Source organism: Anas platyrhynchos, chromosome 6 (genome assembly GCF_047663525.1).
Source record: "Anas platyrhynchos isolate ZD024472 breed Pekin duck chromosome 6, IASCAAS_PekinDuck_T2T, whole genome shotgun sequence".
In the NCBI taxonomy this organism is placed as follows: Eukaryota; Metazoa; Chordata; class Aves; order Anseriformes; family Anatidae; genus Anas; species Anas platyrhynchos.
Window position 1 is genome coordinate 40365215 of NC_092592.1, and position 12952 is coordinate 40378166.

General features: G+C 41.3%; 1 long non-coding RNA gene across 1 annotated transcript in view; it reads left to right on the plus strand.

Moving 5' to 3' along the window:
• The window catches only part of LOC113844036 (uncharacterized), a 72964-nt gene that overhangs the window by 46874 nt on the left and 13138 nt on the right, over positions 1 to 12952 (plus strand). The window contains exons 8-10 of the long non-coding RNA XR_011810192.1: positions 4274 to 4452; positions 7703 to 7886; positions 10165 to 10365. This is a non-coding gene — a long non-coding RNA (uncharacterized lncRNA). The remainder of the gene's footprint in view (positions 1 to 4273; positions 4453 to 7702; positions 7887 to 10164; positions 10366 to 12952) is intronic.

Genomic DNA, 12952 nt, shown 5'->3' on the forward strand with positions numbered 1-12952 from the left:
TCTGGGTATAATTTACTTGTCCTGCTCTCTGCATTGATTTGTTAGGAGGAAAGTTATAATCATGAAGAACCCACAGTTCCTGTTCTCTGAAAAGAAAATTAATCAAGTAAAATCTTGACCGCTTAAGTAAGTAACAGCTTTTCTTAATATCTGAAACAATGAAGAATACAGGTTTTGAACTGTTTTACTGTTTTAAATTAATAACTTCACATCTGCTTAAAAAGATAACACTGTCCTGAATAAAGCATGACTTTCTAGCTTTGTATAATGACTCTTTTTCAGATGGTATTACAGAGAGCCATAGAATATGAGATGAACCTTAATTAATATTCTTTCAATTACAATATATTTCACTGTCATATTCTTCTAATATTCATGAAATAGTGAGAAGCTGGTTATAAAGCTAATGATGAGGAAACTAAAAGAATGAGAGTCCAACTCCATTTCCTCCCAGAGAAGACAACTCTTTAATTCCCACCTTCCATTCATTATTCAAAGCTTTGCTTTTAAAAGTATAGACAGTGATCCAAATTCTGCCATCACTTGTGTGCGGAAAATACATAAGTATTAAAATTTCATTGAAAGTTCATTTCAAATTTGTTCAGGTTTCTTGAAGGGAAACATAGCCCTGTATGGATTAATATCTGGGACGGCGTGCAGCTTGCTTTGGCCACCTCTTTTTAGAGTTGCTGTAGTGACTGCATCTTTAGTGATGGTGGTTTTTAACCTCTTTTAGAACTAGAGCTTAGGTTGCTAATAGTGCCTTGGGCAGCAGTAGGACAGCTGGTGGTACTGGGCTGTGATGCTTGCTGAGGAACGATGCTCTTGCTTGCTAAATTGAGAGCTGAAGTCATTAAAGCAATCAAAGTTGTTTTTACCTAGTGTGTGCAAAGGGGATCAGAACCACAAGCTCTCCTTTCTAAGGTGTCTAGCCTCTTTTTTGGGGGGGGAGCTTAACCACATAACCTGCACTGACAACTCGTTCCCCAATGATGTTCCTCGACTCTGTTGGGTAACTTGCTGCCAAACTCTAAAGCAGCCACGCGTGGTCCTGAAGTAAGCTATGTGATCATAAGGGTTGAGCTGGAGACAAGTAAAGCTTTGTTTCAGACCTTTCCCATGGTGACCCTGTCAAAAAATAAGTTCGATCTTGACTTTTTTAACACAGCACAGCGGCCACAGCCCTGCAGATGCTGCTCACATACAGCTCAGGTTCACATGTCTGAGATAAAAAGCAGATTTAATAAAGGCTGCCAAGTCAAACAGCAATACATGCAGCTTTCGTAATTATAAAGCAGCTTTCCTTTGCCGAGGTGTTTGAGATATTAGATGGGACTATGCAGTCATAAAAAAAAGAATAACTTCTCAGAATCAGCTGCATTGTGAAGAGAAAATAATCATTTTCTACAATAAATAAATCAAAAATCATGTTCACGGCTTCTGGAGTGTAGAAATAATAGCTGACAAAGGAAATAAAATCATGATAGTAACATATAAGTGTGAAAGAAACCCCTTTTCAGTTGACCTGCTCTAGAAGTCATTAGCTAGCAATGTGCTGACAGCACAGGAAAAATAACCTCTCCCAGACTTTTATTAGTTTTCCTGCTGAACTTCAAGTAATGTCAGAGCCAGTTTGGGAATTTAATGCGGTGATTATATAGCATGTCCTTAATTATTTCATAAGGCATTATTTGGGCAGTTTCTGTTGACCAGTTCACAGAATGTAACACTCACTGCTCACCTCCCAACTTCAGTGTCAGATACTTTCATAATGAAAATCGATCCCGCTTGTGGTTTAAGATCAGGCCAATCACCATGCTCCTGAGGTAACTAATTTTTTTGATATTAATAATTGACATGATAGACTAAGTTCTTTCCAAATAATTCTAAGTTTTTGGAAATAGCCTGTCCTTAGAGCTACCGCATTGCAAAATCAGATGGGCAGTGCTGTGAGATGTAGCAGGGTGTGGCTGGGAGCAAGGGGATGCTGCCCTCTGTTTTTTGCAGTTGTTTTCCTTAAAGCTCATGGTCATGCAAGCTATAAACATAAAGTAAAATGATAAAATAAAATTCTGGATATAGTGAATAATATCATTTTCTTCTCTGGTCAGGCCAGCTTTCTTGCAGTGGTAGCTCCCAGGCACAAGGGAGTGCAGGGCTGGTCGCCTTCACCCAGTTTGAGTTCTGGGCTCTGCCGTGCCCCTGCCCCCTGGGCTGTACCTGCAGGGACGGAGCAGGATCTCTGCAGAGTTATTGGACTTCAAATGTGGTTCTCCCTCAGTGAGAAATAACCTGGATTTCCTGATTTGTATTTATTTTTTATCACTCTTTTTCTGACTCAGAATGATGAGCCAAAAAGTAGTTTTCCTGGAAGAATGAGGAAAAAAAATCTCTGTTGTATGTCTAAAGTAAATTCATCTGCTGTTGTAACTTGTACTGCAATAAGCCTATTTTCCTCCTCTGTTAGGTTTTATAACTATTGTTAAAGAATATGGTCCAGATGATTTGCCAGGCAATATAAAACAGATAGAGATAAAGAAAAAGGAGTTGATTTACTTATATAATACTTAAATAAGTTTCCTAATATGTTTTAAAATAGAGTTTAAAATATATTTACAGTGGTTATATTTCTTTTGTCTTAAGATAAAAAAAGATTTTAAAATGTTAAGACCATTCCTGTTGTACCTCTGCCACTCCCTGATTTAAAAAAAAAAAAAAAAGAAAGAAAGGGGGCAGAGGGGCGATGCTTCTCATGACCAGGTTCGTTAATGTCATTAATGTGGAGGTGATCTTTGAGCTTTCATTGATGCCATGCTAACTAACTGTGCAGCAAACCGATGTAGCTGTTACTCATTCCTTGCTACTTTGATTATCTACACAGCTGGGCATGCAGTGAGTAAAGCACTTAGGCAAAGGCAGATGTTTTGCTAGAGAAAGTTCTTTAATTTATTTCCACGTGTGGAAGTTGCCACTGAACCTGCTGCACGTCCCAAGGATGTCAGTTATGGCATCATGCCCTGCCGCCCGTAAATTGTGAATTAAACCTCTGCAATCCACAAGCTCTCCGTGACACGCACCCCGGTATTTTGTAATTGCAACACAAATTGCTTTCCAAGGAGATCATGTTAAGCTCTCGACTTCTTCAGTGACACCCCTGAAGAGGTGAAGTACTTTACACTTATCATTAAAGCCCAGCGATCTATACAAATCACTTCCCAACGTGGCACTCACCCTTTTACTCAGACAGATAACCAGCGCATCCCGGAGAAGTTTCAGCTTACATCTGGGTGACAGATAAGAAATTTCGTTGGACAGGTTTCCACTGTGATAGACAGAAGTAATATCTCTGTCAGCAGGAGTATTCAACCATGCAAGTCTCTGTAAAGTTAACGCTTTGGGAGTCAAGAGCTTTTATGCAGGAGGAGATGTGAGGCAGTGCCCCTCTGCTCCTGCTCCACTGCTGAGTTGATGCGTCGGGAGCTGCAGAAAGCTGCTGCGAGCAGAGTAGCTGACTCTTAAAAACTGGCCTGGAAAGTGGGTGTGACCTGGAGTGGTTTAGCTGGGGTTTTGGGGAGGAAGGAAGAAGCTGATTAACCCAAAATCAAAGTTTTCATAGAAGATCTGTTCTGGTGCAAGTGTCCACTTGTATTTGACAAAGGAGGGGAGCGGAGCAGCTGGAGCCGCTCCCTGGAATAGCTGCTCTGCAGATCTCTTGGTTTGGGAAGTTATGGGTGAAAATTGTTCTGATCGGCCTTTTTTTTTTTTTTTTTTTAATTATTTTTTCCCATCTCTTGTTTGTGATCTGGCAGTGGAAGATGTGGAAATAAAGACAACAAGCAGCATGGGAAAATGTATTCCCCCTCTGTTGTGGTGAGGGTGTGCCCCTCACCTTTTGTACCCATGGTTGTGCTCCGAGCCCTGGGCAGCCAGGGCTTCTTTAGTTGTTAAAGGCTTATTTAGCTGTTAAAGAAGGTCATTGTCACGGTTATTTTCCTTTTTAGAAAGTGTAATTTTTTGAACTTTCAGCACTTAATCCTTTTTGATGTCACAAGTGTGGTTGTTCCCATCTAATGAGGTAGAGCAAAATGGCAGAAGCTGTCTCTGCTAATAATAGTGATATTTGTTCTGTCCCTGTCCACGTGTAAAAAGACCGCACAATTAAATGGGAAATAGGCAGAAAGCAGCTGATGGAGTTATAAAATAACATTTTCTTCCCTTAAGAAAATGCAGGTTAACCTGCCATAGGTAAAATGTCTTGTTTTTCTGATGACAGGCATGAAAGCCAAATGGAGACCTGAACAAGAAATGAGTCTGAGGACAAGGCACCAATGCTGGTCACAAATGTCACCGTGCCAAAACAGCATCACACTGAAGTTTGCAGGATGATGAAGAGCTGGAACTTGTTACCTTGATGATTCTCCAAATCACCCTTATATTGGGGAATAAATTCAGGTCAGCATTATCTCATTTACTGCTGAAATACCTTGCTGCATTGTAGAGCACCTAAAAGTCTCTTTCATAAGGATCTAACTGCCTGGGAAATGTTATTATAAGATATGGGCTTTTTTCCCCTCACTAAGAGCTAATTCCTGCCAAATGCTATGTTCAGAAATGCTTCCTGCACCCAGGGGCTTTGAAGGAGACCTACAGGCATAACCAAAAGGCTGAAATGAGGGAAGGATGACACCAGGTAGGGGACACCATCAGCCCCACACCCCTTGCACAGCCACCCCCACCCAGGGACAGGGGGCTCAGGGGCAAAACCTGAGCTAAAGCAAAGTTACAACTAATTGGAGAATAAGGAAAGGAGACAGAGTGCTCGCTCCTTTATCACTTATGCTGCCTTTATCACCTTCTCAGTGGTAGCCTGCGGTCTGAGGGAAAGGTAGGATGTGTAACTCATATGAAGAAGAGCTTTGCGGGGGATGCTGCCCTCTTGCAGCACACACTTTGAAGCAGGAGGCCAGCAGGGGCTGGCATTTGGACCCCAGTGCCCGGTGCTGTGGTTTCTCTGCTGGATGCGTCTGCTGCTGCCTCCAGCCTCAGAGTGGAAGACACAGAACCCGACTTCTGCCGTGTGTGTTAGGAATGCATGCTGCACACAGCAAAGATGATGGAACAATACACACAGTGTCATTTGCTCGTTAAGAAACCCAGGAATAGATGGGCACAGGTTTTTGGATCCTCTGTCAGGGCTCAGAGCCAGGGCTCAGTCCCCGCAAAGTGATGCTAGGAACAAACCAAATCACACAAACAAACGAGTTCCAGTCTCTTTCTTTCCCTTCCTGTGCCCTGTGAAGTACTTTTCATCTCTCTGCAAACCCACCTCCTAACGTTGTTCTTCTGGGGGAAGGGGGAACAGAGAAAAAAAAGTCTCTTGCTGACAGCAGACGGCTGGCACGAAGAGCATGGGAAATCCAACACTGCTCTCTCTGGCTTCCCTAACAAGAGAGAAGAAAGCAATGCATCCTCTGAAATGACAGTCCTAAGTACTATTTCACTACAGAGATAAAATAATGGCTCCTGATTCATATTATCTAAGGCAGATGAATTCTGCAGAGCAGCGCTTTGCCTGCTCCCCCTTGCTCGCCTCCTACACTCCCTGGTGTTTTACTGGGCTTGTGGCAAGCAGGGAGCTTGGGATGCTATGGTTTGAGGCATGAACAAATAAAATATCATTTCTCTGCGTAGATAAAATTATAGCAGTGAGTTATTCATATTCTATACTAAAATATGTTTATGAATTCAGATCTAAAACTATCTAATATGTCTCTCTAAAGATGTTTTAGAATATTTATGAAAACAATTCATAAAATTAAATTCCATTAGTTCTAGATTAGCACTTGACATTTGTCAGACTAATAACTTTTCTTAGCTGGAGGGGATACCCCGACTTTCAATAATGCTTAATGGATTCTCTTCCTGATATCTATTTGGCGGTGTTAGTCTTATTCTTACTTAGAGAAATGGCACTGATCTGACAGGATTGCAGTTTTATCTGGGATGCAGTCTTTAATCTGTCCTTTTCTGCTAGCTATATGCATGCATACCATTGGCATATCCGGTGAAAACACATTTCTTATTTTTTTGTGTGCTTAACAATCAGCTTAAACATGACAATCCACACTCATTAATGAGTTAAATCATATATTTTTATGTCAGTGCTGACAAAGTTGTTTATACGGTTACCTGCATGTTTGGAGGGAAGATTGTCTTGGTTTGATTAATACATCACGAATGTTTATGAACCGTGTCCGCCTGGTTGTCATATTCTATACCAGAGACAAGTTTTATGGAGGTTTCTTAACATACATATCTTACTTTCCTGGGCAAACAAAATTCAGGAAGCAATAACAATGACATCAAACAGGTATGTTTGCTCGCCTGATTTGAGTGTTGTAATAGAGCAAGATTCACGCTTTGTAGACAGAATAAAACTCTGATATCTGTGAGTGTAAGATCAGTACCATATATTGTTCCAGATTACACCAGAACAAAATTGTCTTAGGTATCTGGAAATAAGGATTTGAGAAATGTCTATGGATCAAAGCCTGCAAGTGGACTGCACTGCTTGCACGCCACTTAGTGATTAGAAAGCAACAGCTAGTGAGAATTTCCTTATTAGGCACTTAAATCCTGTAATCTTAATTACCGTAAGGTTTCTCCCTTTATTATAATCCCCTCCTTTAACCTCAATTTCCTACCTAGTCACCTAAACTAAATCTGCAGCCAGAAAGCACCATCAGTGTACACTTCTCAAGCATATTCATCAGCTGTCATCGATAGAAGATGGAATTATTTTATTAACCAGCTTGCAAAATGCGTAACATGCATATTGTGACTGGGATAAGCAAACCAACACTGATCCTGGTATTCACCTGAACAAGAAATCTCCAAAACTTTGAAAGGAACACTTCAGCCTCTGCCTGCTTGGTCCCTGAAGAAATACCTGTTTTCAGCTGCAGGCTCATGACACGCAGGATCTGTGTCAGTGATTGTGCTGACTTTGGTCCCAAGGTAAGCAATATGCACCATGGTGCTAACAAAAGGACCAAAGGCCATAAAATGGAGCAGCAGTAAGAGCAAGAGCTCTCACCCAAGGTGGCGAGAAGCTTCTCACTGGCTTCAGTGACAATGAGATGGATCTTGACTCTCCCCTGGATGGAGAACTAAAGCCAGTAATGATTCTGGGTATCTAAAGGGATTGAGTATTTGGACACCGATACTCACAGTCACAAATCAGGTGCTGTCCCTGTTCCATCAACCTCTCACTGGTTTTGAAATTCTGGTTTGCAGAGATGTGCCTCTGTGTATGCACAACAGTACGAGCACTTTGATCCCTGGCTTAAACCCACCTCCAATACCCAGAACTGAGCCATTTTCCAGGCCACACGCAGGAGCCTGCAGTGGAGCCCAGACCTCCTCTCCAGCAGGACGGTGCCTTTACCAGCCCTACACAAATCACCTCTGCGGTTCCTGCAATCTCTGGACCAACAATGCCTGAGTTGTTTTGTTGTGCCACAGTAAAGCTTCAAGCAAAGGGGCTGAAAGTGTTCAATTGTGCCAACATATCTGGCATGAAGTGCCCTCAAAACAAGGCAGTTCACTCTGAACAGAGGCTGTTGAATCTTTCCCATAGCTCCTGCAAACCATTTGAACTTGCACTCAAAACATCTTCTATGGCCCTCATATTTCCATACAGGTGCAATTAGGAGGAGAAGACAAAAACCTCATGAGAAGAATTTGTGTAAGCCCTGGAGACCCCACGTGAGCCCTTTGGGTGTGACTGGGTGTCAGAGATCCCTGCTGCCAGAGCTCCTGGCAGTCACTGCTAGAAACTGGCCATCGTGTGTTTCTGGTAGAAACATATATTTGTTACAGAGAATGTAAGTGTCTTTTTTTTTTTTTTTTTTTAAAAAAAATCAAAAAAGAAATAGTGTCTTATCTCCTACTTCTGTAGCCTCCTATGGGTCAACGCTTAGCTCAAAAGCTCTTTCGTGGAGTTTTTCCTGTGATTCTTGCAGCATTCTTCTCTTTTCTTTTTCTGTCTCCAACTTCAAAACCAGCAGCTTGAACATGTGCTTTCTACAAGTTTTATTGTTGTTGTTTTGGTTGTTGTTCTTTTTTTTTCTCATAAATTTATTTATCTTTAGACTCAAAAATATGATCAGTACAACCGTCTTGCTCCATAAAGGAACGCAATGAATTAATATAACTAGTTTAAAGGTAAGACAGTGGTAATTTCATAAGTATTAAGTTCTTTAATAGGTTAGGAAGAAAAAAAAAAAGAACAAAAAGGATAAATTGTAGTAGATAAATTAAAATGAAAAACTTCAACTTTTGTACAAAATAATCATTGTGTAGATCATACTTTTTTTTTTTCTTTTTAATATAGTACAAACCAGTAAAAATCTACTGCCAGCTATAAAAAAAAAATAAAAAAAAATTTAAAGGCTTTTAAAACTTATAGCTGTGATAAATGCTCTTAAGTGCAGAAAAATACAGGAATCATTTATAGTGCTTATTACCATTTCTGGAATAATTCTTTAAAGTCTCTGACAGCTATTTCTTCTTCTTCTTTGGAATGCTCTTACAGGAGACTGTAATTCCCTTGAGCCTTTCATGAGAAAATGAGCCAGGGGTCTTACAAAGCAGGGAGGCAGCTGGGGAATTTGCTGTCTCCAGCTGGAGGAGAAGTTATGTGAGGTGGGGCTGTGGGCTCCACCTGCACGTTCACCCTGCTGCTTCGGGAGGGTGCTCCCCTGCCTGGCTCTGCAAAGCACGAGGAGGGGCTGTAGTGGACACACAGGGGAAGAAATGAGTAGGATAACCTATAGTGTATCCCCAAATTTCTTGTTGGGCTGCGGGATGCTGATGGAGAGCTGCTCCCAGCCCTTCTTCTGGGTACCTCGTGCCAATCACTGCATTGGAGTAGCAGCTCTGGCTTCAAGCACAAGCGCTGCTTAACGAGGCGATCTGGTGAGAAACCACACAGGAGATCCCATTAATTGTGCTGCTTACTGCCCTCATCACCATAGCAGTTATCATCATTGCCATCGTCTGTGTTTTATTCCACATCCCAACACCCACAGGTAGCGCTTCTCGAGGTGGGAGTGCTGTGACACCATCTGGGCACTAACAGCCCGGAGAGGTGCAGCAGAATTGGAGCGGGGTCAGAGTTAATTAATGTCTGCAGACACTGAAATGAAGGGCAATTTGAGCTGAGTATTGCCCTCTCTGTGTCTGAGACATCCCCTTGTCATTGCAAGGGGTTGAGGAGGATCAAAGGAGGCATCATCAGGAGGACAGCACCCTTACTGGCCTTAGCACAGAGCTTTTGAAGGATTTTCTAGACGAGTTTATTGTTTGGTTACTCACTCCTGAGAGTTTTAATGCTTTTACACATATTCCCTGTGATGCATAGGCACATCATCTGGTTCCAGTACTACACAAAATTAACAACATCTCAGGAAAAACATCTAGGGGTCATCGCAGCTAGACTGATAAATATTGCATGACCACTGAACGTTCAGTAGCTGTAATTGAAGCTAATAGGATGTTTGCAATTAGTAATGGGGAATCATAAAAAGTAAAGCTGCTCACATTATTTACTGCAGAAATTTAGACGCTGATTGTCCTGAGACGCTCATGTTTAATAGGTGTATATGAACTAGCTGCTTTGGTTTTGGCTGTAGTCTGTAAAATGTACCATTTATTTATTTATTTACGTATTTTAGGAATTTTCCACCCTGTTTCAGAGTTCTATATGAACATCTAGAGGTGTACATAGCTGTTTCTTGGTAACGTTATTATTTTTACATTGTGTGTGTCTTATTTTTTTATGTTTTTGATTCACGTATTCAGGTAGCAAATGTATTGTATTTTGGTTACCAAAGAGAGTTCTTTGCACTGAAGTTGTTAAATGTTTGTAAAACACACAGGACTGCCAGGGCAGTGCTTGCAGGAGCAGCCCCACACCTGAGAGGCTGGGGCTGCTGGTGCAATACACTGAAAAACTGGCTGATTTGGCAGGGGATAAACTAGGTACAAGAAAAAGATAACAAAGATAGAATATTAGTTGTTTTGAAATAGCCATTTGTTGCCTGACTTTGTCCAAAAGCATATTTCCCCCTAACTTTACAATTTATTTCTGATGAGTTACAGATTTACACGCCCCTCTCCTGGCCAGCCATATGTGGACATTTACATTCTTTGTGTTCCTGTATGCTGTGGGCTTTGCTTCATGGAAGTTAAATGCCAAACGACCCTGCTGGCGTTGCTCTAAGTGCCTCAGAGTGTTACCAAGTACTGCTGCTGGGCTTTCATCGAGTATTTTGTCTGCACTTACTCTGCTGTCTTGGTGAGGTACCCCAAATTTTTTATCCTTTAAGTATTCAAAGATGGATTTTTATACAAAAGGATTGTGTGAAAACGGAGAAGTTATGTCAGAAATAGGAGAAGAAAAATCTGAGACCCATTTTGGTTTGCATTCTGGAGGAGAATTACCAGACTGTACAGAGCGGGCTGCAGATATTGCTGCTCTTGTTAAGCTTTATTAAAGAGAGTTTGTTCTTGTTAGGCTTTATTAAAGAGAGTTTAAGATAGTTCTGCTCCATTTAGTTTAGTTTAAACCAAAGGAAATCATAGGGCAAGCTCTGAGGGGCTGTGGAGGTGAGATGTGGGAGGCCGGCTGAGCATGAGAGCTGGATTGGGATGTGCAAGTGCCAAAGAAGGGGATGAAGGCTCTCACCACTATAGGCAGTGCCAACCTGCCTACAAATCAGCTCAAGTGGATATTTAGGATTTCTCATGGGCAGAGAAAACCCCTGGGTGGCACAGGTACAGTGCGTCCTGGGAGTGTGCAGCAGCAGGGATGTGACTGGGGGCTGTGCCCAGCTCTCCCCATGCCCCCTGAACTCCTTCATCAGCACCCTGTGAAGATTGGTCTTACCCAGTAGCTCTGGCTTTGTGCTATTTGCAGTTCTAGCAATAATCCTGGGGCTAATTCAGGGACTAGCTCCCTGAACAGAGCAATTTTGTGGGGAGATGTCTAGTGTGGTACAACCTGCAACCCCAAAAGCTTCAACAGCCTCTGGTGATCCTCGTGCAGGTGCTGCTCTGTCAGTGCTACCTGCACTGTGAGAGCCACGTCCTTCTGTAAAACAGACCCCAAGTCACAAGTTAGCAATGCACAGAAAAGGAGTAACAATAGCCATTATTACCATCCTGAATTTTAATATTCTCTAATAAGCATCACAATTCTGGCAATATGAATTGAGCTTTTTGTTGATGTTTAATACATCCATCTGCCACAGTGGTCCAGAAGGAGAAATAATTATGTATGCGGGCAAGAGATCTTGTTGTGTATTGGAAAGATGCCATAGCAAACAAAAGGATGGCTTCTTAATCTTGCCATCTTGGCTCCTGTAACCCAAGAGGCGCTACTGCTTGGTAAGCAGCACAAGTTTTCCACGGGCTCTTTTCTCTCACCCACTGCACAAGTCCCAGATTCACTGGGCAGAAAATTAGCACGTGCTGCTGAAGTTTAGTATGGGATCAGATGAGTTAAAAGAATGAAAACAAAGGACATATAATTCGCACTGGTATACCACCAGCAGGCTTGACAAAAAACAAACAAACAACTTTTTATTGACTTTTTAATTCAAAATAATAATGGTGTTTTTGTATTAGGTTGAGCTTAGGCATGACACAACATTCATTCTTTTCCCTAAATTTCACTTTCGCAGATTATTCAGAAAATCACAGCTTTATTTAAGAAAAATCCATCTTAACAAACATGATAAAAGGATGGTGTTGAAACAATCATAAAGACATTTCCAAAGAACTACTGAACCACCTGCCTTTGATACATATACTTGTCTTGCTGACTTTCTCAAACTTTTCTCAACTGCTAGGTACCTTATACTATCAATAAACTCATATTTGTATTGACTACAGAACTGTAAATTTTAGTTGTCAGCCTCACACCAGCATGTGTTAGTTTATTACCATAGTTTTGTTATTATTATTACTTAACTTCCATCTTTATTGGCATGGAAACCAATTTTACCAAAGAAGTGATCTGACAAAGCTGTCATGGTTGCATTTTCCCTTCTAAGAGCCACCTAAGGTATAAATGATTGAATTGGATCAAGCCAAATACTTTAGCCTATGTTTTCCCTGCTTGCACTTTTAGAAAACTAAAAAGTATCTTAACAGGCTTGCAAGGAACCTTTCCAACAAAAAGACATCTGCATTGTGTGGGAAATATCAATTACTGAGGCAAAACAGCAATCCCCAGTGAGGAAGCCCTCAGATGTTGCTGATTCAATACCCAGTTCCCAAAGTCTCTTCTCCAGTAGTGGGAGGTAGCACAATGCAGGCAGGGGACCACCAAGTCGCTGCTCCCGTAGGGCAATGTTTCAACCAATAATTATAAAATGCCAAGGAAAAGCATACAATTCCACTTCTGAATGTGGGCTGAGTGAGAGGGCATCACTTCGCAGATGGGTCTGGGCTGACATGCGCTATTCATTGCTTTCTAAAGAAATGTATTATATGTTGAGAAATCCCCCACCTCCACCCCAACCCACTGTCTGGAAATTATAAGTGGCTAGAGTGCATTGAATCACACATTTTTTTTATTTATTTTTTTTTCTGTAGAAATCAAGTTTCCATTAAATGAAAGAGGAAAACGCTACGTATAAAATTAAAATAGAGCACAAAGTCAAGGGCAGCATCAATTTGCTTACCATCTTCCTGGAACAATCAGAAATTGCCCATGTGCTACGGATATCCAGATACTGTTTATTTATCTCAGTTCGTAGTAATTTTATGATGAGAAAAAATTATAATGTGGTTTTACAAGAAGCTTTTACAGGGCCAGTTTGTATGCCTCATTCAGCTGGGGGAGGGAAGGGCTGCAAAATCTGGTAGAGATAATACCTCTGAA